This window comes from Macrobrachium nipponense, chromosome 25 (genome assembly GCF_015104395.2).
Source record: "Macrobrachium nipponense isolate FS-2020 chromosome 25, ASM1510439v2, whole genome shotgun sequence".
In the NCBI taxonomy this organism is placed as follows: domain Eukaryota; kingdom Metazoa; phylum Arthropoda; class Malacostraca; order Decapoda; family Palaemonidae; genus Macrobrachium; species Macrobrachium nipponense.
In genome coordinates, this window is record NC_087214.1 from 1,860,544 (window position 1) to 1,884,803 (window position 24,260).

General features: G+C 47.9%; 1 long non-coding RNA gene across 2 annotated transcripts in view; it reads right to left on the bottom strand.

Moving 5' to 3' along the window:
- The window catches only part of LOC135199255 (uncharacterized), a 104,561-nt gene that overhangs the window by 17,055 nt on the left and 63,246 nt on the right, over positions 1-24,260 (bottom strand). For both annotated transcript variants that reach the window (XR_010310988.1, XR_010310989.1), the window contains exon 2: positions 13,949-14,045. This is a non-coding gene — a long non-coding RNA (uncharacterized LOC135199255). The remainder of the gene's footprint in view (positions 1-13,948; positions 14,046-24,260) is intronic.

The window sequence follows — 24,260 nt, forward strand, 5'->3', positions numbered from 1 at the left end:
AATTTGAATTAGGCTGCCGTACATGAAAACTAATAGCTATATAATTACTGGGTAAGTCTCATATACAAAAACCTGCTGTATTAGTCTGAAAACTCACTAAATAATCGCAGTGGCCCATGGGTCAGTTGCGATGGAGCAGAGACTTAGAGACTTCTGTTGTACCGTGGAGTAAACAGAAAGATGATAAAGAGTCTAATGTGACATATCTCAGTCTGATGATTCTCGCAATGGCGTATGCAGATCATGAGATATGAACCATAAGCAGGAATCAAAAGCCACCCAGATACTTAATCCTGTGATGGCCATACAGAGAGATTCAAATTAGCAGTTAACCTTTAACTGAAGAAAAACAATACTAAGACGAACAATATTTCTGTGAGAAGGCAGTAATCTGCCCCTCACTCAACTCTGCAGGCCGAATTGCTTGGTAGTACACTCCAGCTTGGAATGCATTTGGCTTATAGAGCTATTAAGTGTACTACAGATACACTCGAACAGCTACATATTAACCGAAACAGGAGGGAATGAAACCCTCTCGTTCGGTTACAATACCACTCCTGTGGTGTTGTTGCTAAAACAATACCAGTATTTGTCTCAAAACCAAAACTGGAAACTCTTGGGAGGCCTAAAAGGCTCTCCCAAGTTTCAGGTTAATTAAGAGAAGGTACTTATTTTCTTGGTCACACACCAGAAGAACTAACCTACAGGTCTGCGCCTATTGCTCGGACGATGCAACTGATAACAGACGCTTGTCATGAGGAGAATATACAAGTATATTCATAGGCTCCTGTTGATCGAGCGCAAGCCTAATTCTTCTTAACTTCGAAAGCGAAAAATAAATAAGGACTAAAAGCAGACCTCCTTCATTCTCTAATGAACAGAGTGAAGGTGAAGCTGTCCCGAAGGGAGGCTTGTACGATGATAACAGGACACTAAAGACAACTAGTTCATGCCGAACTGGTTGTTCCCAAAACAAGTTCCACTGGAGAGGTGGACTTCAAAACTTCTTAGTGATACCCATTCTGAACAGAATGAGTGTACGTCCGGTGACAACCTGAGACCGAACCAGGAACACAGTCTCTGAACTCTGGGGAGTAGACTCCATAGGGTTCCTCTTATTCCCTCGTCCATCCTGGTGTAACCCAGGAAGTAGAGGGAAAAAGGGAGGAGGATTGACTGTTCTTGACCGCTCTTCTGTTGGAACTAGCAGGAGGGGGCGATAATGCGTGCAATCATCAACTTCCAGTGATGATGAAAATGCACAGACTTAGGAAACAAATTTGCTTCAGCAAAATACGCTTCCTGAAGGCAGAGCTGAGGTTCTCACCTACCAAATGGAGGATTCTCTTTCACCAACTGCTTCATTTGTATGAATGTGAGTGAGAGTTGAGTGCAGTTGAATGCACCAAAAGTTGGTGAGAACTTTCAACATCTTGCCACACATCTGTCTTCTCTGGGATTGAAACTCACAAAGAGCACTACACAGAGAACCTCCTCTCTAACTCTTGTGATGTCCTGTCTTAAAAGACAGACATCTAAAGAACTTGTAAGACGATAATGCTAGCGATTACAAGTAGGGGAGTCATAGAATGACTCACATCTCTTTCCTATCCCTTGCCAATATCAGGACGGGGAGTTGTCTCTCCAGCACCAAATTTGGATGTACAATCCCCCATAGAGGTTTACACATTTGGAGTGTCACGAATAAGCTCTCTCCAGTGCAGTATGCTAGTTTTAGAGACAGAATCTCTAGACCTAGTGGTAGGAAAAGGAACTGAAGTTTCCACTCCTATAGCTATGAAAGGAGGCAGACCCTTCAAAGTCCCACTGGCCCACTGGTGGAGCTTCTTAAGGGCGGAGAGTATACCTTCTTCTTAGACCAATTAAGCCTATAAGAAAAAAGGGAGGAGGTAGCAGAAGACGAGAGGATGAAGAAGATGAACCCTTCCTGTGGAACTCGATTGTCTGATGATATGACAGCAGGACTGCATGAAGACCTCAACACGGGAAAGGAGGGTTATATGCCATGGCAAAGAACAATTCTGATCAAGGGCAGAGAGTTCATTCGGCAGAGCTGAGCGCTTGACTCGGCTGACTTGAACAGGCTGAGCCAAGTCGGGTAAGCTGAGCAGATCACAACCACATAATTATGAGTGGTAATCATCAGCAGAGAACTATTAATTCCCCTAATGGACTAGTCTCCCTTGAGGCCGAAGCCCAAAGAAGAATAAAGAAGGGTTCTGAGTCCGCTGTCCTACATGTTTGGACCCTAAGGTCCAAGACACAAGGACAGGACTTGATCCTGCACCAAGAAGGTGTTGGCATGCAGTTTCATGCTCTATATAAGCCCAAACCAGACTGAAGAGCAACCTCTCCTGTACTGGTAGATGCATGTCTCACTATCCAAGCACTCATGATACCAAGCGCTCGACGAGTGCCAGCATTTCCGGGGGAACCAGGTGCTCACGAGACTCCCGAGTCTTGTAAAACAATAATAGGGAGAGTATTGTCTTACCCGAGTGCTCGGAAAAAGATGAAACAAAGCATTCAATGTGCACATAAAAATTCCCAGGAAATCAAGCACTTGCTGAGACTTCTGACTCTTGTGATAACAATTATTGGTCATGCCTGTCTCTTCTGAGTGCATGGAAATCACAGAAAGCAAAATACGCGGAGAGCACAAAAAATTCTAATGAATTCAAGTACTCAGTGAAACTCCCCAATCTCATCAGATGATCATCGAGAGAGGTCCTTCTTCGACTTTTTCGAGGAGGAACTGGCATATAACCAGTCTTATATGCAAGCTTTTAAGACTGGATAAAGAGTGTGATTTAACAGAATATGCACTTGAGGCTCCCAAAATGCGAGACCCATGACAGGCTGCGAATTGGAATCTCCCAACGGATGGAAAGAGCAAGGAAAACACTGCCTCCAGGTGTTCGAATCCTCAGAATCAGAACACCAGGTGGGAATCTACCAAGCACTGATGAGCACTCCTTTGTGTTGGCAGAAAGTGAATGTCTCGTCCCTTCTCTCATCCTGTGCCTGAACTGGGAGGGCCCATCAACAGTTCTGGATGCTCATGAGTCAATAGAAGCACAAGCACTCAGAATGACTTGCGAACGAGCATCCGACAGCACCTGTCCAGAGGCGAACCTCTCGACAGGTGATCGGAATGCAAGACGAAGCATGCACTCCCGCTGCTCTCGAAACACAAGCCCAGGTGCAAGAGAATCAGTTCCCGAACCCGAGGGCTGGGAAGAGCCGATGAAAGATCCCACTGCCTCGTCAGGAGGAGGCACCCCTTAGAAATCTTGCAGGAGGACTTCTTAGGGAAGAAGAAGAATCTTTCCTGGGAATTCCCAGGCCTCCTTGAGCTTCAGAAAAGGAAGGGAAGAGTGATGGAGGAGACATTCATCAGCAGGACTTCTGCAGGATGAAGAACAGACATCATCAGCAGTAGAGTCAACAATCACAAGGCAGCTGGCATAGATGCTGTCCAGTGATAAAACTTCAGGAAAACAGCAGCATTTTAACATGATTCACAACAGGGGAACAGTACACACACTAGAGGCCCAGTGCCACAGCATGCTATCATGTTACAGGTAGAATCTCGTGGGTTAGGATAACCAAAATGAAGAGACAACCACTTATCTACTGCTGTGATTTACTAACACTCACTGTTAGCCTGCAGAAAAAGGAAAATTTGATTAATAAATAATGATACTCCTTTTGTAACACAGGGCAATGCCCTCTGAAATGAGAGGAGATCCCCAATCATCAACACCCACACACACACACACACACACCTTTCCTCACCTGACAAGTGAGCAAAGAGGGCAAAGGAGGAGGAAGAATACCGGGAGAGACAAAACAAAGGGGAAACCTCTGAAGTTTCCTCCAGTAAGTTCTCCTGGAGCGTAAGCATGAATTTCAAATTTATTAATAAATATATATACTGTCATGCCCTTACTATCAAAGGGCAAAAGAAGGTGGGGTGTATATATACCTTCGCTGCTGATCCCTATATACACGAAGGGTGTGCATATTAACAGTATTAATATTAATATCAAACACAGTAAAATATTCAAAAATATATGAGCGAGTCAGTTATACTGACCTTTTTCTTTATTTTGTTCATTCTCTGGTATTTGTTAGTTCATTTACCTTAGAAATAATGGATTAAAGGATATTTCGCTGGGCGACACGAACCAATCGCCCAGAAATAGATTTTTCCTTACGTCAAAATCCTTTTTGTCGAAAATTGTATTTTTCCTAACTATACAAATCTGAGGTCCTTTAACAATAGGAATGTAACTTGCGGCAGCTGGAACCGGTTGTAAGCTTCGAACAAGGGAGTTCGGTAGTTAACTGCTTGTCCGACAGTGAGTGCACCGCGCGACTGGGAGGTGAAGAATCACTTTGCTTTAGGCCCAGGAAAAACAGAGTGAGGGGTGGCATGAGGTGGGAGTATGTGTAAAGGACCTCAGGTTTGTGTAGTTAGGAAAAATACAATTTTTGACAAATTGTTATTTATTCCGATACGTAATACAAACCATCGGTCCTTTACCAATAGGAAGACTCACTTCTTGGTGGGTGGAATCTGAGTCAATGAACAGACTGGTGCTCGTCCAACCTTGGTTCTCTCCCTGGTCGTAAGAGCAGAGGGAGGGATCCTAGCCTTTGCCCAATGATCGGGGTATGTACCGCAGGATCAATGGTCAGACCTCTGGACCCAAGTAATAAGAGGGAGGCCAGCGTACCTCTTAAAACTAGCAAGCAAGAACTTGTTCCTATTGCAAGAGGCAATATGAAGTCATGGGTTTGTCTCTTGTTGGCTTCCACTTCCCCCCCCCCCCCCCCCCCCCCCCCCCCCTTTGTTGGGGGAAGTGGTGGATAATCGCTCCTATCCCTAATGAAAAGGATAGGATGGAGCTCGGTCGAGTAGCTTACCTGCATCGGTCTCCTGTTCCAGCTTAGTAACGACTGCGTCCCTCTGCCCACAGGTAGAGGGGGAGAAAAAGATGGGGAAGAGACGCCAGTCACACTCTCATTCACTCATCCATTCATGCAGTCACACAAGGATGCGATGCTGTTCTGTCCGCTCGGGTGCTGGTAAGCTATACAACCTGTTGAGAAGCCACCACGGGTCCCAAGGAAAAAGTGTCCAAGTACCTGTGGGCTATATCCCGAAGGTAGAAGGTGAAGGTGGTCTGGTTGGTCCAGACCCCCGCCTTCAGGACCTGCGCCACAGAGAAGTTCTTGTGGAACGCAAGGGAATGACCAATGCCACTGACTTCGTGGGATCTCGGACGAAGGGTACAGATGTCGTCGCCATCAGCTTCGTACGCCCTCCTGATCACCTCACGCAGCCAGAAAAAAAAAAAGTGTTCTTGGATACTTCTTTTTTGGTCACCCAGGTGCTAACGAAGAGGCGTCGACACTCAGGCCTGAGGTGCCGAGTTCTCTTCAGATAGTGCCGTAGCGCCCTCACAGGACAAAGCAGCATCTCATCCGCATCATTGTCAGTGAAGTCCAATAGGGAGAGGATCATGAATGACTTGAACCGGTCGTCAGGGACCGAAGGATTCTGAGTCTTCGCTACGAAGTTCGGGACAAAATCGAGCGTCACAGATCCCCATCCCCAGGTATGCTTGACGTCAAAGGAAAGACCATGAAGTTCCCCTACTCTCTTCGCCGATGCCAGGGCCAGAAAGAAGAGGGTCTTGAGGGTCAGATCCCTGTCTGACGACTCTCGGAGTGGCTCGAAAGGACTTCGAGTCAGACTCCTAAGGACGAGAGTCACATCCCACCCCGGGGGCCTGAGTTCCCTGGGTGGGCAAGACCTCTCGAAGCTCCTCATGAGAACAAGTTCGAGATATCCACTCCCCTCAGTTTCAGGACTAGGGCCAAGGCGGCCCTGTAACCTTTGACTGTGGGGACGGAGAGGAGCTTCTCTCGGCGAAGAAAAACGAGGAAATCCGCTACCTGCTGAAGAGTGGCTCTACGACACCAACCACAGAAGACAGCCCACTTTCCCTGGTACACAGCTGCAGAGGACTGTCTGATATACCCAGACATCTCTGTTGCTGCTCGGCGAGAAAAGCCTCTCGCTCGCAAGAGATGGTGGATAACAGCCAGCCGTGAAGACGAAGGGACTGGACTGACTGGTGGTACCGTTCCACGTGTGGCTGGCAGAGAAGGCGCTTCCGCCAGCAGAGCCAGCAGGTCCGGATACCAAATGGCCTGAAGCCATTTGGGAGCCACCAGGATCATCCAGAGATTCGGTGTGACCAGCGCTCTGCTGATCACCTTGCGAATCAGACAGAACGGGGGAAAGGCGTAGACGAAGAGGTTGTCCCACGGGTCCGGCACAGCCGAGAAGAAAACCTGAAGTTTCCTGTTGTGCCGGGTGGTGAACAGATCTATGACTGGACGCCCCCACAGGTTGAAGAGCCTTTCCGCCACGTCTGGGTGTAGGGACCATTCGGTCCCTATCACCTGATCCTGACGGCTGAGCTTGTCTGCTGCTACATTCCTCTTGCCTGGAATGTAGCAAGCTGACAGCTCTACTGAGTGAGCCACGGCCCACTCATGCACCTGCAACATCAACTGGTGCAACGGGAGGGACACTAGCCCCCCGGTTTGTTGACGCATGCCACTACTGTGGTGTTGTCGCACATCAACATCACCGAGTGTTCCATCAGATGGTCCTGGAACTCTTGGAGAGCGAAGAACGCTGCCTTGAGCTCCAGTACGTTATGAAGGTGCTTGTCGTGATGATCCCACACACCTGCAGTCAGCAACTCCTCCAGGTGTGCGCCCCATCCCTCAGTTGACACGTCTGAAAACAGCAACATCTCCAGGGGGGGAGTGCGGAGAGGCACTCCTCTTACGAGGTTCCTGTTGTCCAGCCACCAGGCTAGGTCCTGCCTCACCTCCTCCGTGAGGGACACGGGGAAGTACGGTGGGTCTCTTGCCTGTGACCAACTCTCCTTTAGTCTCCACTGGAGAGACCGCAGGTGAAGACGCCCGTGAGGGACTAACTTCTCGAGTGACGACAGGTGGCCAATCACGACCAGCCACTGCTGAGCTGGCTGTTCCTGCCTAGACAGGAACTGGTTGGCTGCCTCTCTGAATCTGCTGATCCGCAAGTCTGCGGGGAAGACTCGCCCTGTTACCGTATCGATCAGCATACCCAGGTACTTCATCCTCCGCTTGGGCTCGAGATCTGACTTCTTGAAATTTACCACGATCTCCAGATTGCGGCAGAACTCGAGGAGTCGATCCCTGTCCTGTAGCAACTGCGAGCAGGAACTCGCCAGGACTAACCAGTTGTCGAGATACCTCAAGACGTATCCCTGACGAGTGGGCCCAAGCAGACACCAGAGTGAACACTCGAGTGAACACCTGTGGGGCGGTTGAGAGACTGAAGCAAAGTGCCCTGAATTGGTACACCGTCCTGTCGAAGATGAAGCGGAGGTACTTTCTGGAGGATTGATGAATGGGTATCTGGAAATATGCGTCCTTCAAGTCCACCGAAAGCATGAAGTCGTTCTCCCTGATGGATTCGAGCACGGAACGTGCCTTATCCATCGTGAACCGAGACTGGTGAACGAATCGGTTCAGGGGAGAGAGATTTATAACCGGGCGCCAGCCCCCAGAAGACTTCTCCACCAGGAAAAGACGGCTGTAGAAGCCCGGTGACCGATCCCTGACGATCTCCACAGCTCCTTTGCTCAGCATGGCTTGGACTTCCTGCCGAAGTGCTACGTCCTTGGATGATACGGAAACGTAAGTCTGAAGGTGGACCGGGTTGGAGGTGAGGGGTGGCCGAGACTCGAAGGGTAGTAGATACCCCTCCTGAAGGACGTCTACTATCCAGGTCTACGCTCCATAGCACTGCCATGTTGCCCAATGGCTCGCAAGGCAACCCCCCACTTCCGGCAGCAGGTGAGGGGGAACGCCGTCCCTAGCGTTTCCCACCTCTCTTCGACTTTTTCTTCCCAGCTCCCCCTCATGGTTATGGTCGCTCCTTGAAGAAGTTGAAGGCAGTCTTTCCTCTGGGCTTCGACAATGTGATCGTCTTGGCCGCAGAGGAAGCGCTAACCAAACTCTTGGGCTTGGCCACAGTAGCTCGAGAATGCCCAGACGCCTTCGAGACTGCCTGGTGTACTAAACGGTCACTGTCGTCAGTGCGCTGTCGTTCCACCGCAGAGTCCACCATCTCTCCTGGGAAGAGAGAGGAGGAACTCCGCACCGGTCCATTGTGAAGACCCAGAGCCACCTCATGCCCAGCCGGCCTGGTTACTCGGGTGAGGACTGCGTCCCTACGCCGAAGAAACAGGTTGGCCCACAGGTTTGCTGTCTGATGGGCTAGGTAAGAGATGGCTCTACCTCCAGACTGGCACAGTCTCCCGAAAGCCGGATCACCTTCAGGAGAGATGTTCCCCGAGGTGGCCGCGACCTTAGACACTGTGAAGGACCACAGGTCTAGCCAGGAGACTGCTTAGAATGCCGCCATGGCGGTCGATTCCAAGGCGAGTGCCTCTTGCTGCAAGAACCATAGGTTCTCCGACAGGAGCTGCTGCTGAGATATCCCCGGAGTTAGCCTAGCTAGCTCTGGGTTCACCTGTTTGGGCGGCATAGGGTCATCCAATGACACGTACAACCTTCTCTGTCGCAGTAGAGGCGGGGGAAGTAGCTTGGAAGACCTGCCAGACCGTAGCGAACCCTCCTGTCCGGAGACGAGAGTGTCCACCTGGCCCAGCACCGAGTCAGCCAGAGTAGATCGTGGCAGACCCACCGTCGTCCTGGGTTCCTTCTTAGGTCCCAAGAACGACTCGAGCCTGGACGTAGGCTCGAAGGTGGGAGCGGCAATCCTTCCCCGAGGTCATTGTGCTGACGGATCAGCGCAATAACCTGCGAAAACAACCTCTGGATCTCGGGAGTGACTGCATCCTGTGGAGTAGGACTGTCAAGTCCCTCCAGCACGAACGCCTCCCGAGATCCTCCTCCTTCAGGAGGAGAAACCGCAACAGACCCCTCATGGTCTCCTCTGGCCACTTGCGCATACAATTGGGTCGGTCCTAAGACCGTCCCAGGCTCGTAGGGCGTCGTGGTGGGACCGTGAGGAGCGCACTCCCCACGATCACTCCGGTTCGCCTCGCTCTTCCCGGTGTAACCCGAGGACGTTGAAAGGATCGGAGAGGAAGACCTAATGCTCCCCCCTCGCCCACCGGCAGAACCGGTGTGCTTGGGGGGCTGCAGGCGATCGAGCTGCAGGCCTGGTCGCGCGGCTCTCCTGGGGAGAGCGGCTCCAGTCCCAAGCGGCTGGACCGTGAACAGCGGCTCCGGTCCCGAGCGTCAGAGGAGCTGCTGCTGGTCCCCCTACCCGCCCGGTCCCGGTGGGAGTGGCGGTCAGGTGACCGGCAGAGTCTGCTGTCACGGTGGGAGCGGGGCCTGTCCTCACAGCGCGTCGTGCCGCTTTCCGGCGATCAAGGGGACCTCTTCCTTGCCTCGGCCCGCGGCCGGTCTGGGACCGTCGCGTCAACCCTGGGTACCCACAGATCGCTGGTCTGACTGGAGTCACCTGAGCGACTCTCACCAGTCTTCCGCTCCGTGCCTCGGTCTTGGTGCCAAGCGAACTCGGAAGCCTGAACCTTGGCTGCACGGTCACCCGCGGGCGACCGCACACCTGGTACCTCACACGAACGAGAGGCCGAGATGGAACCTGATGTAGCCCCTAGCACCAGGTGAGGAGATACAGGTGTTAGCCGGTACCCCTCTGGTCCCCGTCTTCTTCTTCCTTGCGGAAGGAGAGACGGGCCCCGGGAGGACCAGCGGAAGACCCCCCCGTCACACCGGAGTGAGAAGGCCCCTTAGAAGCTCCTGAAGGAGACTTCTTAGGGGGGGGGGGGGGAGGAGGCAGCCTTCTTCTTCCTCGGCTGTGAAGCCTTGGAAGTCGAAGGGGAAGAGGCGGCAGCAGGCGACGACGAAGACGACAATGACACCTTCCTTTTCTTCCTCTTCTTCTTCGTCAGCTTCCTCAGGACAGTTGTCAGGTCCTCCATCCAGGACGGAGCCAGGGCAATAGCCGAAGCAACACGGCCCAGCTGCACCTGTCCGGAAGGACCCACGACTGGAGCAGCAACACCACGGGCAGGAACGGCGTCAGCAGGGATTGGTCCAGGTACGGCAGGAGGCGGGGCAGCAGCCAGCGACATCCTGGGTACTGGCGGCAGGTCCAGGGGCGTGCTCTTGTGGCACCTGAAGTTGGGGGCTGAAGCGAGAGCGGCGGACCCGGCGGCAGAGTCACGACCCTCCTTGGAATACCTGGAAGCAGCGCCTGGACAGCAGCTGAAGGTGTTACCATGGTTACGTGTTGAGTGTACACCAGGTGAGGAGGGGCGGCATACCCGGGGTCGTGATGGTGGTGGTAGTGGTGGTTACCGGGTCGTGTGTTACTGGAGCAGAGCCACTCGCCAGGTGATGCAACAGCCCCCAAACACTCGGTGTCCCCTGGAGACCCAACGAGAACCAAACCTGGCCGAGGTTGTCACCCGCGGCAGGCATACCTGAGGAAGCAAAGGTCGGGTTAGTAGGGGGAGTTCCCCCTCGCCCGGGGGGGGGGGGGGGGGGGGGGGGGGGGGAACTCAGTAGTATTCGGAAGACCCCGAATACTACTGAATGTCGGGGTATCTTGCCTCCTCCTCCACGCTCAACGGATCAGGTGAAGAGGAGCGAGAAACCCCCCTCCCCCCCCCCGAAGGATAAGGAGCCATACGCGGAAGTTGAGATAGAGGGAGGAAAGAAGACGACGTGTCTGAGACCAGGGGAGTAGCCGGAAAACTTTCCGATGAATCCCTGGAAGGCTTACGTCGCTTCCTCCTCCCCTCAAATCGCGCCCACTGCTCTTCCGACCACACACAACAAATATCACAGGGCTCGGTGCGAGAGCATTCGCGCCCCCGACACCGAGCACATAAATCATAAGGGTCAACTTAAGGAAAGGAGTGGAAGGCCCCGCACTTACGGCACTCCACACCAGGGCATCTACGGCTGCTGTGGGGGGGGGGGGGGGGGCGTGGGGAACTCTCCAGCTCATGAGAATCCATAATTAAATGAAAATACAAAAGTCACAAGTACTTACAGGATTTTCACACAAATACACTAGAAAGAGAAGGCAAACCAAAGTTTTGAAGATACGAAGCATGCGGCGATGGCGGGCAGAGAGAAGTGGAGAACACGTCTGTCATCCAGCGCGGCCGAAAGCAAAGTGATTCTTCACCTCCCAGTCGCGCGGTGCGCGCACTGTCGGACAAGCAGTTAACCCTTAAACGCCGACTGGACGTATTTTACGTCGACATTTTTTGTCTCTCGGGTGCCGACTGGACGTATTTTACGTCGACATACAAAAGTTTTTTTAAAAATTTGCGGAAAAATACTTTTAGGCCTACCAGCCGAAAACTCTTGAATCACGCGCCTTGGGGGATGCTGGGAGTTCACGGATCAAGGTGTTGTTTTGTTTACAATCGTTACGCAGGCACGCAAGCGCGAATTTCTTTCTTGCCGCACTAAAAAGTATCTGTGACATATCTCGGAAATTATTTCGTCACTTTGACATAGTTTTTTTACCATTTTAAATTAGCCGTTACATAGAGTATTATATATGAAAATGTACGCATTTTCATGTAGAATACAACAAAAAAATACTCATGATTGTAGCTTTTATCAGTTTTGAGATATTTTCATATAAATAACGATAAGTGCCAAAATTTCAACCTTTGGTCAACTTTGACTCTACCGAAATGGTCGAAAAACGCAATTGAAAGCTAAAACTCTTATATTTTAGTAATATTCAATCATTTACCTTAATTTTGCAACTAATTGGAAGTCTCTAGCACAATATTTCGATTTATGGTGAATTTATGAAAAAACTTTTTCCTTACGTCCGCGCGGTAACTCTTCCGAAAAAATCATACATGCGATTGTGGTAATGTTTGCACCATTTTAAATTAGCCGTTACATAATGTTTTATATGTGAAAATGTGCGCAATTTCATGCACAATACAACTAAAAACAACCCATGGTTGTAGCTTCTATCAGTTTTGAAATATTTTCATATAAAAAATGATAAGTGACAAATTTTCAACCTTCGGTCAACTTTGACTCTACCGAAATGGTCGAAAAACGCGATTGTAAACTAAAACGCTTATATTATAGTAATATTCAAGCATTTACCTTCATTCTGCAACAAATTGGAAGTCTCTAGCACAATATTTCGATTTATGGTGAATTTATGAAAAAAATAACATTTTCTTTACGTCCACGCGGTAACTCTTCCGAAAAAATCATACGTGTGATTGTGGTAATGTTTGCACCATTTTAAATTAGCCGTTACATAAAGTTTTATATATGAAAATGTGCGCAATTTCATGTATAATACAACAAAAAATAGTTGAAGGTTGTAGCTTTTCTCATTTTTGAAATATTTGCATATAAATCATGATAAATAGAAAAAAAAACCACGTTCGGTCAACTTTGACTCTACCGAAATGGTCGAAAAACGCAATTGTAAGATAAAACTCTTACAGTCTAGTAATATTCAGTCATTTATCTTCATCGTGAAACAAATTCGAAGTCTCTAGCCCAATATTTAAATTTATGGTGAATTTTTAAAAAAAACTTTCCTTCCCTCCGCTCGCGGATTCTCCGCCACAAATCTCCGAAATGCGTAAGTCCCATTCTCGGAATATTTGCTCCGTTTTATATTAGGCATTTCATAGAGTTTTATATATGAAAATGTGCGCAATTTCATGTAGAATAAAACGAAAAATATTTGAAAGTTGTAGCTTTTCTTATTTCCGAAATAATTGCATATAAAAAAATATATATAAAAAAATTCGACATTCGGTCAACTTTAACTCGTCAGATATGGTCGAAAACTGCATTTGTAAGCTAATATTCTTACAGTATAGTAATATTCAATCATGTGTCTTATTTTGAAAGAAATTGGAAGTCTCTAGGACAATATTTAGATTTATGGTGAATTTTTGAAAAAAATATTTGTTTACGTCAGCGGGTTACGAATTCATGCATTATTTTGTGATAATATTTTCTCTGTGTTGCTGTTATCGTTTTACCAAAATATATATACCAAAATGATTGCAATTTAGTGTACATTGCAAACGAAAAAAAAGTAACTTGTTACCTCTAACCGTTTTGCGCACAGTGCGATTTGAATACAATTATATATGAAATTTCGTTTTTGCGCTATCATATATCACATTATTTATATATGATAATGATATTTTTTTCATTTCTGATGGTTGCATACTAAACTTCAGGCAATGACAAAAAAAGGAGCCAAAAATGAACTCTTAATCTTGAAAACTAAGCGCGCTGTGATTTTTTGAAAAAAATATTTTTTCCGCTTCCACACTCACTCTGAAACATCTCCGGCACACGGGAGACATTTTTTTTTTTACCGCTTCGGCGTTTAAGGGTTAACTACCGAACTCCCTTATTCGAAGCTTACGACCGGTTCCAACTGCCGCAAGTTACATTCCTATTGTTAAAGGACCGATGGTTTGTATTACGAATCGGAACAAACACGTCTTCATCTGAAGACAGCCAAAAACAAAATATGAATGTTTACATCTGACCCAGCAGGTCTCCCCACCTACCTGCCGGCAGGTGCTGCCTAACCACCTTCCTCAAGAATTTTATTGGCTGTGCTCCAGCTTTGCCATAAGCAATTCCTATTGTAAAGAACCTCAGGTTTGTATATTGTGTAGGAACAAATGTCAGTCAGTGCATCATGAATAACTAACAGACTGGGTTTTGAACAAAGTGACTAAAGATTCTATATAGTTTACACTAAATACTACATATAATTCATGGACATTCTCTCTTAGTGCAATGACTTCCCTTTTATATCACTTACCTAGAATATGTTATTGAGGAAAATTAACACGATACTAAAGAAAACGTTCCTTCGCAGATTGTTATCAGTGATCATCCGTAACAATAGTACACGTTATCTGTGACAGAGAGATGTGATCTCCATTAGCACATAGAAGTTTTCTATACACAATATTATACCAATGAGATTGTAAAATAAGCACATAAAGCTTCAATGCAAAAGTTAGACTAATGCTGTGCAAAACATGTGTGAAAAAATCACAATTTTTTAAAAAGTAAACTGTATTTTTCCTAACTATACAAACCTAGGGTGTTTACAATAGGAATTACTTAAGGCATAGCCTGGACACGGCTGCTGAATTCTTCAAACAAGGCAGTTCAGTAGTTAACTAGTGGTCCGGTCGTTGGTAGTCCCTCCAACCAGATGTAAACATTCCAATTTGCTTTTGGCCCAGGTAACAGATTGGTGGGTGGCATGAGGTGGGCAGTTAGTGTAAAGGACCTCAGGTTTGTATAGTTAGGAAAAACACAATTTACCTTCAAAAATTGTGATTTGTTCCTACATGATATACAAACAGTCAGTCCTTTACAATAGGAAGACTCACTGATTGGAGGAAGGAATCTGAGTGAGTTTAGTGAACTGAATGGGGTTCAGCCTACCTGGATTTCTCTTCCTGCACATAAGAACAAAGAAGAAGAACCAACCACTGGCATCTGATCAGAGTTCTGAAACTGCGAGATCAGAGTCAATCTTCTGGGCATTTCCCATAAGGGAGAGATGTGAGTCGTCATTGTGGTAAGGCAAAGTACCATATGTTGGAGACTACAAGGCAAATACAAGTTATAGGTTTGTCTTATGTCAAAGCCCCCTTCCCTGCCTTGTAGGGGAAGGGGCGGATATTTGCTTCTATTGCTAATAAAAGGAATAGATAGGTTACTTTAAGGAGTGTCCTACCTGCATCTATGCTCGGTCCAGCAAGTAACGGTCTGCATTACTCTCTACCCGGAGGGAAAGAGTAGGATGAAAGGGTTGAAGAAGAGCCAGTTACTCCACATTCATGGTCAATCATACCCTATAATGAGGAGAGATGCCAGCAGCAGAATATGCTTTCCTGATCGTCTCATGAAGCCAGAAAGAGACAGAGTTCTTGGACACCTCTTTCTTGTAACCACCGGTGCTAACAGAGTCATTGAGACTCAGGCCACAGTACTCTTAATTAGATAGTGCCATAGTACTCTAATTAGACAAAGTAGCATCTCACCAGGATCATCACCAACGAAGTCACTCAGGGAGGGGATGGAGAAGGACTTGAACTTAGCATCAGGGATCAATGGATTCTGAGTCTTTGCCACGAAATCTGGGATGAAGTCAAGTGTAGCCGTTCACCTACCTCTTCAGTGTTTAACATCAGAAGAAAGACCATGCAGTTTGGCTACTTTCTTTGCCGATGCCAGGGCCAGCAGAAAGAAGGTCTTGAGGGTCAGATCCCTGTCTGAGGACTATTGAAGTAGCTCGTACGGGCATGAGTCAAGCTCTGTAGCACATGAGTCACGTCCCACACAGGAGGCCTGAAATCCCTGAGTGGGCAAGACCTCTCGAAGCTCCTCATGAGTAGACATATCTCGAAGGAAGACAAGATATCCCCAACCTTCAAGCTTTAGAACCAAGGCCAATGCAGCCCTATAGCCCTTTACAGCTGAAACAGAGCGGGGCTTCTCTCAGCAAAGGTAGACGAGGAAGTCCGCGACCTGCTGAAGAGATACACCATCTATGGCACCAACCACAGAAGATGGCCCACTTTCCCTGGTATACTGCAGCAGAGGACTGTCTGTGGTATCCAGCCATCTCAGTTGCTGCTTGACGAGAAAAGCCTCTTGCTCGCAGGAAATGGTGGATAACCTCCAGCCATGAAGACACAGGGACTCTACTGCCAGATGGTACCGTTCAATGTGTGGTTGACACAGCAGATTCCACCATAGGGGGATCTCTCTTAGTGCCTCAGAAAGAAGAACCAGGAGGTCAGGATACCAAACAGCCTGAGGTCATTTGGGTGCCACCAGAATCATCCAAAGATTCTGTGTGATCACATCCTGCCGATTACAGCTCGAATCAGGCAGAAAGGGGGAAAAGTGTAAACTTCTAGGTTGTACCACAGATTTTGGAATGTGTCCTCTCTAGCTGCCCATGGGTCTGGAACAACAGAGCAGAAGGTTTCCACTTTCCTGCTGAACCGGGTGGTGAATAAATCTATGACACGATGCTCCCATAAGCTGAAAAGTCTTTCTGCTACATCCTGGTGTAGGGACCATTCATTTCCCATCACCTGATTCTGGTGGCTGAGCTTGTCTGCCACTATATTCCTCTTGCCTGGATTATACCTGGCTGACAGCTCTATTGAGTGAGCTACTGCCCACTCGTGCACCTGCATTGTCAATCAGTGTAGCTTGAGAGGGGCAAGTCCCCCTTGCTTTTTGACATATGCCAGTACTGTGGTGTTGCCGCTCATCAATACTACAGTGTCCCATCACTCGTTCCTAAAACTCTTGGAGGGCCAGGAAGGCTTCCTTGAGTTCCAGGACATTGATGTGAAGGCACTTGTCATGAAGTCAGCAACTCCTCCAGGTGTGTGCCCCATCCCTTGTTCGATGTGTCTGAGAACAGGAGCATGTCCGGAGGGGGAGTGGACAGATCCACTCCTATGATGAGGTTCCTGTCGTCTAGCCACCAATGCAAGTCTTCCCTTACCTCCTGTGAGAGAGGAACGAGGAATGACTGAGGATCCTGTGACTGGGACCAAAGGTGAAGGTGCCCATGAGATAACCAACTTCTCCAATGAACACAGGTGACCAATCACAACTTGCCAAAGCTGAGCAGCAGGTTGTTCCTACCTTGACAGGAACAGCCGAGCTGCCTCTCTGGGCCTGCTGATATGAGAGTACGAGGGGAAGACCCTTGCTGCTACCGTGTCTATCACCATGCCCAGATACGTCCTCTGCTTGGGTTCAAGATTGGCCTTCTCCAGATTTATTAAGACCAGTAGATACTGACTCAGTTCAAGATGGAGACAACACATTCAGTGTTGGCCTTGATCAGGGAGAACGACTTTATGCTTATGGCGCACCTAAAGAATGTGTATGTCCAAATACCTATCCACTGGTCGTCCCGCAAGTACCTCCGCTTCATCCTCGGGGGAACTGTCTACCAGTTCAAGGCACTATGCGTTTCCTCTTCTTCCCCTTACTTCCCTTCCTTGAAGGCAAGATTAGCTGAAAGGGGCATGATGGCACATCCTTCGAAGAGGAAGAAGAAGGCTGGGTCGTTCCTCAGTCTCCCTTAGAAGTGGAGTACTTCTTTGGGGCCGAAGAAGAGCTAGCTAGACTTGAAGGTCTAGCTGCAGTGGAATGCAAAGACACAGAAGCCTTCACCAGTCCTAATCAACTTCCCAAATCTTGTCCACCGCATCATCTAACTGTTCGCTATTGAAGAATGAAGTAGAAGCCAGCAAAGGTTTCTTTCCATAAGGCCAAAACCAACTCAGAGCCAAGCGACCTGGTTACACAAGAGAGGACAGCATCACACCTCTTGAGAACCAGAATAGACGTACCCCCAGACTGACACAGTCTTCTGAAAGCAGACGCTTACAATGTCGCTGCCTCATGCTGAAAGAGAGAAATACTCTCGCTCGTCAGTTGCTGCAGCGACAGATCAGCAACAGATATAAACCTTAGTGAACCAGGTCCAGGTCCACCTGCTCTGTTGGCAGAGGCCTTTCTGAAGGTGTGTAAAAGCACCTCTGGCAAGGTAGAGGAGGGGGAAGCAGTCTATCCGATCTGTTGGACATAAGTGAATTCTCTTGCCCTGAAACAAGATTACTCACCTAGTCCAATACTCCATCAGCCAAGGCTGACCACGGAAGTCCCATCGAAGCACTGGGTTCCCTATTGGGTCCCAAAAAAGATTAAAGGTGGGAGGGGCGATCTCCTGTAGAGGATGTGGCTGCTGCTTCCCCAAGATCTTTGTGCTGACGTATCAGTGCAAAAATCTACACAAAGATCCTCTGTATCTCAGGGGTGTCTGAGTCTCTTGGCAAAGGACCAACCAGTCCTTCCAGAGATCGTTCCTCCCAATCTACCCCCACGTGAGGGAGAACCTTGCCAGACCCCCTGGATCCAACCTTGACAACTTAAGCGTATGTTCGATGGGGTCCTAAAACACCAGTGATGTTGGGCACCAACGCTGAATCCGGTGGAGGAGGCTCTTTGGGATTTCTACTATTCAGCTCACCCCTCCTGCTGTAGCTCAAGGAAGTAGAGCAAATAGGAGAGGTAGATCGGATGCTTTCACTCCTCCTGGCAACTCTGCTGCCGGGGGGAGTGAGCTGCTCCCTTGCACCAACCCACGGGGGTGACAAGTGAGTGGGTCTAGGAGAGTGTGATTGCAAGGACAATACGCTCTCTTTAGAAGAATGCATCGGTTCTCGCAGCGCTGGTAGCAGAACTGGTAGCAGCGCTGGTGAGAGCAGTGCCCTTGCTAGCAGTGATGTGGCTCACAGCCTGGCAAGAATGAGCATCGTCTTTATGATGCACCTCAACACTCTACAAGGCCGAAGCCTGTAGCAAATAGGATTTGTACTGGGGACCTCTTTTCCTCTCACAATGCCCTATCCTGGGGGACAGGGACATCAACCACAGCTCCTGATGAAGAACCAGGTTTGGTCTTTGTAGGTGGGTCCGAGCCGCAGCTAGGTCCCTTCTCTTGCATCCTGCCACTGTCGTGATGGAGAGCTGACTCCCCGTCACTGACTGTGGATGTATGCTTCCCTTGGGAGGTTGTATATGTGGAGAAACTCATGAATGAGTCTCCGACACAGCCCCGGTCCCACCAGCAGTGCCTGAGGGCAGAGTCTCAGTTTCCTCTCCTGAAGGAGTGGGAGAGCCGACGAGAGAGCGAGGACGCAGACCCTTAGATGCCTCTAGGCAAGGCTTCTTAGGGGGTGGAAAAGCTATCTTCCCCTTCTTAGTTCATGAAACCTTCAATAGGGAAGGCAAGGAGCGGCAGACGACGATGACTAAGATGAATACGAAGACAGCGCTAACCAAGGAACATCAGCAGGAGCAGGTCTGGTGGCAGGAGCAGGTTCTGGGGCAATAACAGGTACGGGAGCAGGAGCAGGTCTAGAGGCAGGAGCAGGTCCGGAGGCAGGGACAGGGTCGGCAATAGAGACAGGCACAGAACAGGAGAAGGTTCTGGTGCTTATTCCATGGCAGGCATAACAGTAGGTAAGGCTGGCATCCCTGCCATATCACCAGGTGACAAGGGAGGCACAGGGAACCTTGACACTGATGAGCCAGCAGCAAGACCAAGTGAAGACCATGCCTGGCCTAGTCCTGACACCTCACCTGCAGAAGCAAAAGTCGGGTTAGGGGTAGTCCCTCCTCACTCTGAAGGAGGACCTTCGAAGCGAGCAGAGACACTAAGAGGAGCGTTACCCAGGTCCGTGGCCACAGTTCCACCACTCCCCTTCCTTTTCCACCCTCGAATCGTCGGAGGAGGAAGTGGAGAGAGAGGCCTCCCCCAAATGGGTGGCAGAGGGTACAGGACAGTTGGCAGGAGAGAGGCATGAGGATGAAGGGTTTGCAATATTAGGAGTGGTTGGGGGCAAATTACTCCCCACCACGGGTTTAGGTTTCCTCACATACCTCCTCCTCCTGGCAAACTTCCCCCACTGAACAGCGGACCACAGGGGACACTCCGCACACCTGATATCTCCATGGCACTCACGCCCTCGGCAGGAGGCATGTAGGGAGTGAGGATCTACCTCAAATGAGGTGCGGATCTTTCTACACTTCTTGCTGTCTACCCTGGGGCAGCGCCGGCTGGGGGCAGAGGGCAACAAAGGCTGTAAATCTAGGGTTTGCTGGGTATTCATTTAAACACAAACAATCCACAAACTTTCAACAGAAAAAGGAATAATCCTATCAGGACAGCAAAGTTGAAGAAATAGTGAACAACAGTTGGGCAAAAAGCGGTGAAGAACACGTCCTTCCATGAGGATGGGTGAAAGCAAATTGAAATGTTTACGTCCAGTCGGAGGGAATACCAACGACCAGACTGGTACTTAACTACTGAACAGCCTTGTTTGAAGAATTCAGCAGCTGTGTCCATGCTACGCCTTAAGTAATTCCTATTGTAAAGGACCGACGATTTGTATATTGTGTAGGAACAAATGTAATCTTCCCATTCCTGTCTGTGTCCTTTAAAGTACCTATTAATGTTCTGGGTAACTTCAAATTAATATTAACTAAAAATATGTCATTTTAAAATATACTACTTTCATTTAAACATTTCAAAATGAAAATGTATTGCCGGACTAGTTTAAAGCTTTATTTGCAACAGTTTACACATACAGTACACCACTTCAAAAGGAGAGTACAATAATTCTGCAATGTAATGTACACAGATTAATCTATGGAGAAAGATATAAATACCATTCTAGGTTTAGTTCCAATGAACTACAAAACCAAAACCTGTTCCTTCAAAACAATTATCATTAGGTGTTTAACCAGACCACTTGGTCTAAATATCTGACTCTCACTGGACTAGGCTATAAGATTCATTTATTTCCCAAAAATGACATTGGCTGTTGAAATTTTGACATTCTCATAAAAGGTTTCCAACTGACAGTGTAGGCCTGCTTTCTTTTAATACAAAGACTGGTCTATGTGGACTAATGAAATAGTACACACGGGCCAGGAGTGGGGCAAATTTGATAGTAGATGAAATAACCTCTCAAGATTTTTTTTTATTTGAAAACAAATAATTCTACCAGAGGTTGGATCTGCTTTTTGATATCAGGTTTAATATGCCATAAACCCTGACATTCAAGATACAAAATGGGTTTATGTAATGCTAAATGATCACTAACTGAAATGGTTGTCTGATTTCATTACAGAAATATTATACTGCACATTCAGTTTTGGAGGTAGCTAAAACTAATTCAGAACAAACTGCAGCATTATAAAATACCAAATTTTAATAGGATTTACTTTCAGTGCAGCTGGAAAGGGTTGTTTAACTTTAAACAAGGTGGAGTACACAGTTAACCACCGACTACGGGTGGAAGTCCTACCCACCCTGTTGTTATTCCTTAAATAGAATCATATGTAAATAGCAAATACATATACAAAGAACTTCACCTTAACTACACTCCAAATTTTTCTGATAAGAAATAGGTTGTCCATACTTAGTGAATACACCCATACCTTGTGCATGTGGGATGTTACAGCAATAAATAAAATTGGGTCCATCAAACCGCAAGAATAAAAACTTGACCTTTAACTTGTCACCACAGTGGGCCTCTCGTATTTGCGGACTCACGCATTCACAGATTTCTCTCTGGAACATATACCTCCATTATTCGCGGGAAATTCACCTATTCATGGTATTTTTCTGAGATTGATCGACAAATTCCTGCTTTTTTTTTTATCAATTTCATTATAAAAAGCACTTTTTGTGATAAAAATTAAAAATCCACGTATAAAAATTTTAGGTGATTTTTCTTGAGTTTTAACTAACAAAATAGGCCATTTTAAGCATTTTTATCGAGTTCCAACTATTCGTGGGGACATCTTGGTTCCTTACCTGTTAGCATAGCTGACTTCGTGATTACTGTCACCCAAGTCTGCTTCTGCTTTACTAGAGTCTCCAGCAAGGTAGTGACCTATATAGCTGGTGAGTTCTAGATGATCTGTCAACGGGAGCGTGACCACAATGCGACTAGAACATATTGACCATACTGTGAGGGCAACGAAGCTAAAAACCACCACCTGACCTAACCTATCGAAGTTAGTCCCATAACTTCTAGGCTAAAGAAAGGGAAAGCGCCTCAAGCGACCAACCCTTCAACCGTAAACCAACAACAACATTAAAAGCACACCTATCCCTTTTCTATAGGATAGGATTCGTGCTGCTTCCTGCCCCCAATAATATTTCTGCGGATATGTATGGTCCTAGCGACTCGCAGTTCTCATATGCCGTCTTCACATCCCGCAGGTAGTGTGAAGCGAACACAGAGTTGCTTTGCCAAAATGTAGCACTTAGGATATCGCTGAGTGCCATATTCTTTTGAAACGCCATGGGCTTTTACTTTCAAAAGTTTCAGATCACCATCTGGACAGGACGCATGGGCTCCCTGATGGTGCTTCGTAAAAAGAATGCCAGTGCGTTTTTTGACATTGGAAAGTCCGGTCTCTTAACGGAACACCACAGATTTTCCGAAGGACCCCGACAGTCTTTAGTTTTTTCCAAATAAAACTTGAGAGCCCTGACAGGGCACAGGACTCTCTCTGGCTCTCGTCCAATGATCTCTGCTAACCCCTTGATCTCAAAGGTCTTCGGCCAGGGGTTAGATGGATTTTCGTTCTTCGCTAAGAAGGAAGGGCTCAGGGAGCACACTGCATTGTGTCCCCTGAAGCCCACATGTCTATTTATTGCTTGAATTTCACTAACCCTCTTCGCTGTGGCAAGAGCGGTTAGGAAAATCGCCTTTCTTGTAATGTCTTTCAACGAGGCAGCATAAAGAGGTTCAAAAGGACTTGACATTAGGAACTTCAGAACTATGTCTAAGTTCCATGATGGGACCTTAGGCTGCGGTACTTTTGAGGTTTCAAAGGACCTCAAAAGATCGTGAAGGTCTTTATTGTTTGTCAGGTCTAACCCTCTGTGACGGAAGACAGCTGACAACATACTTTTATATCCTTTGACCGTGGGCACCGCAAGTCTGTCCACATTTCTCAGATGCAGGAGAAAATCAGCGATCTGGCTCACAGAGGTCGTGGAGGAGGAAATACCTTTCTTCCTACACCACTTCCTGAAGACAGCCCACTTAGATTGATAAACTGCTCGAGAGGAAGCTCTTCTAGCGTTGGCAATAGCTTCTGCCACCGGTCTTGAAAAACCTCTCGCTCTGGCCAACTTTTTGATAGTCTGAACACAGTCAGACTCAGAGCGGAGAGGTTTCCGTGGTACCTCTCGAAGTGGGGCTGTCTGAGAAGATCGGCTCTCTCTGGAAGGGTTCTTGGGAAGTCTACTAGAAGAGACATGACCTCCGTGAACCAGTCGCTTGAAGGCCAAAACGGGGCGATTAGTGTCATTCTCGCTCCCGGAGACGCCGCAAACTTCCTGATTACCTCTCCTAACAGTTTGAACGGGGGAAAGGCGTAGACGTCCATCCCCATCCAGTCCCATAGGATGGCATCTATTGCTATCGTTCCCGGGTCGAGAACCGGCGAGCAATAAATAGGAAGCCTCTTCGTTTTTGAGGTTGCGAAGAGGTCCACTAGCGGGCGTCCCCATAATTTCCATAACTCTTGGCAGACCTCTAGGTGGAGAGTTCATTCCGTGGCAAGCAGTTGATGTTGACAGCTTAGAAGATCCGCCCGGACATTTTGCACTCCCGAAACGAACCTCGTTAGGATTACTATGTTCCGAGCTTTCGCCCATAGGAGGATTTCCCTTGCTATCTCGAACAGGGACCGAGAGTGTGTCCCCCCCTGCTTTTTGATATATGCGAGAGCTGTGGTATTGTCCGAGTTGATCTGGACAACTCGGCCCACCACTCGTTCCTCGAAGAATTGGAGAGCTAACCGAATAGCTTCCAACTCTTTTAGGTTTATGTGCCAGGACCTCTGTTCCCCTCTCCAGAGGCCTGACACTTCCTCCTTGCCTAGTGTTGCTCCCCAGCCCGCCATGGATGCGTCTGAGAACAACACTAGGTCGGGGCTCATAAGGCTGAGGGACAGTCCTTCTGACAGTTTGACTGGATCTTGCCACCACTTCAGATGATCCTTGACCGATTGGGAAATTATCAATGTCGTGTCTAGATCTTGCTTGTCTTTCCAGTTTTCTGCTAGAAAAAACTGGAGTGGCCTGAGGTGCAACCTCCCCAGGGAAACAAACTTCTCCAGCGAGGAAATGGTTCCCAGCAGACTCATCCATTCCTTCGCCGAGCATGTTTCCTTCCCTAAGAAAGCTGACACTTTTTCTAAGCATTTCTGCTGACGTTCCCTGGATGGAAAAGCTTGAAAAGCCACTGAATCCATCTGAATCCCCAGATACACGATGGACTGCGTTGGGATCAGATGGGACTTTTCGTAATTGACTATTAGGCCTAGGGCCTTCGTCAGCTGTAACGTCGTTAGAAGGTCCTCCAGACACCTTGACTCCGAAGACGATCTGATTAGCCAGTCGTCCAGGTAAAGCGAGACCCTTATTTTTGATAGGTGAAGCCATTTCGCCACATTTTGCATGAGGAGACTGAATACCATTGGTGCCG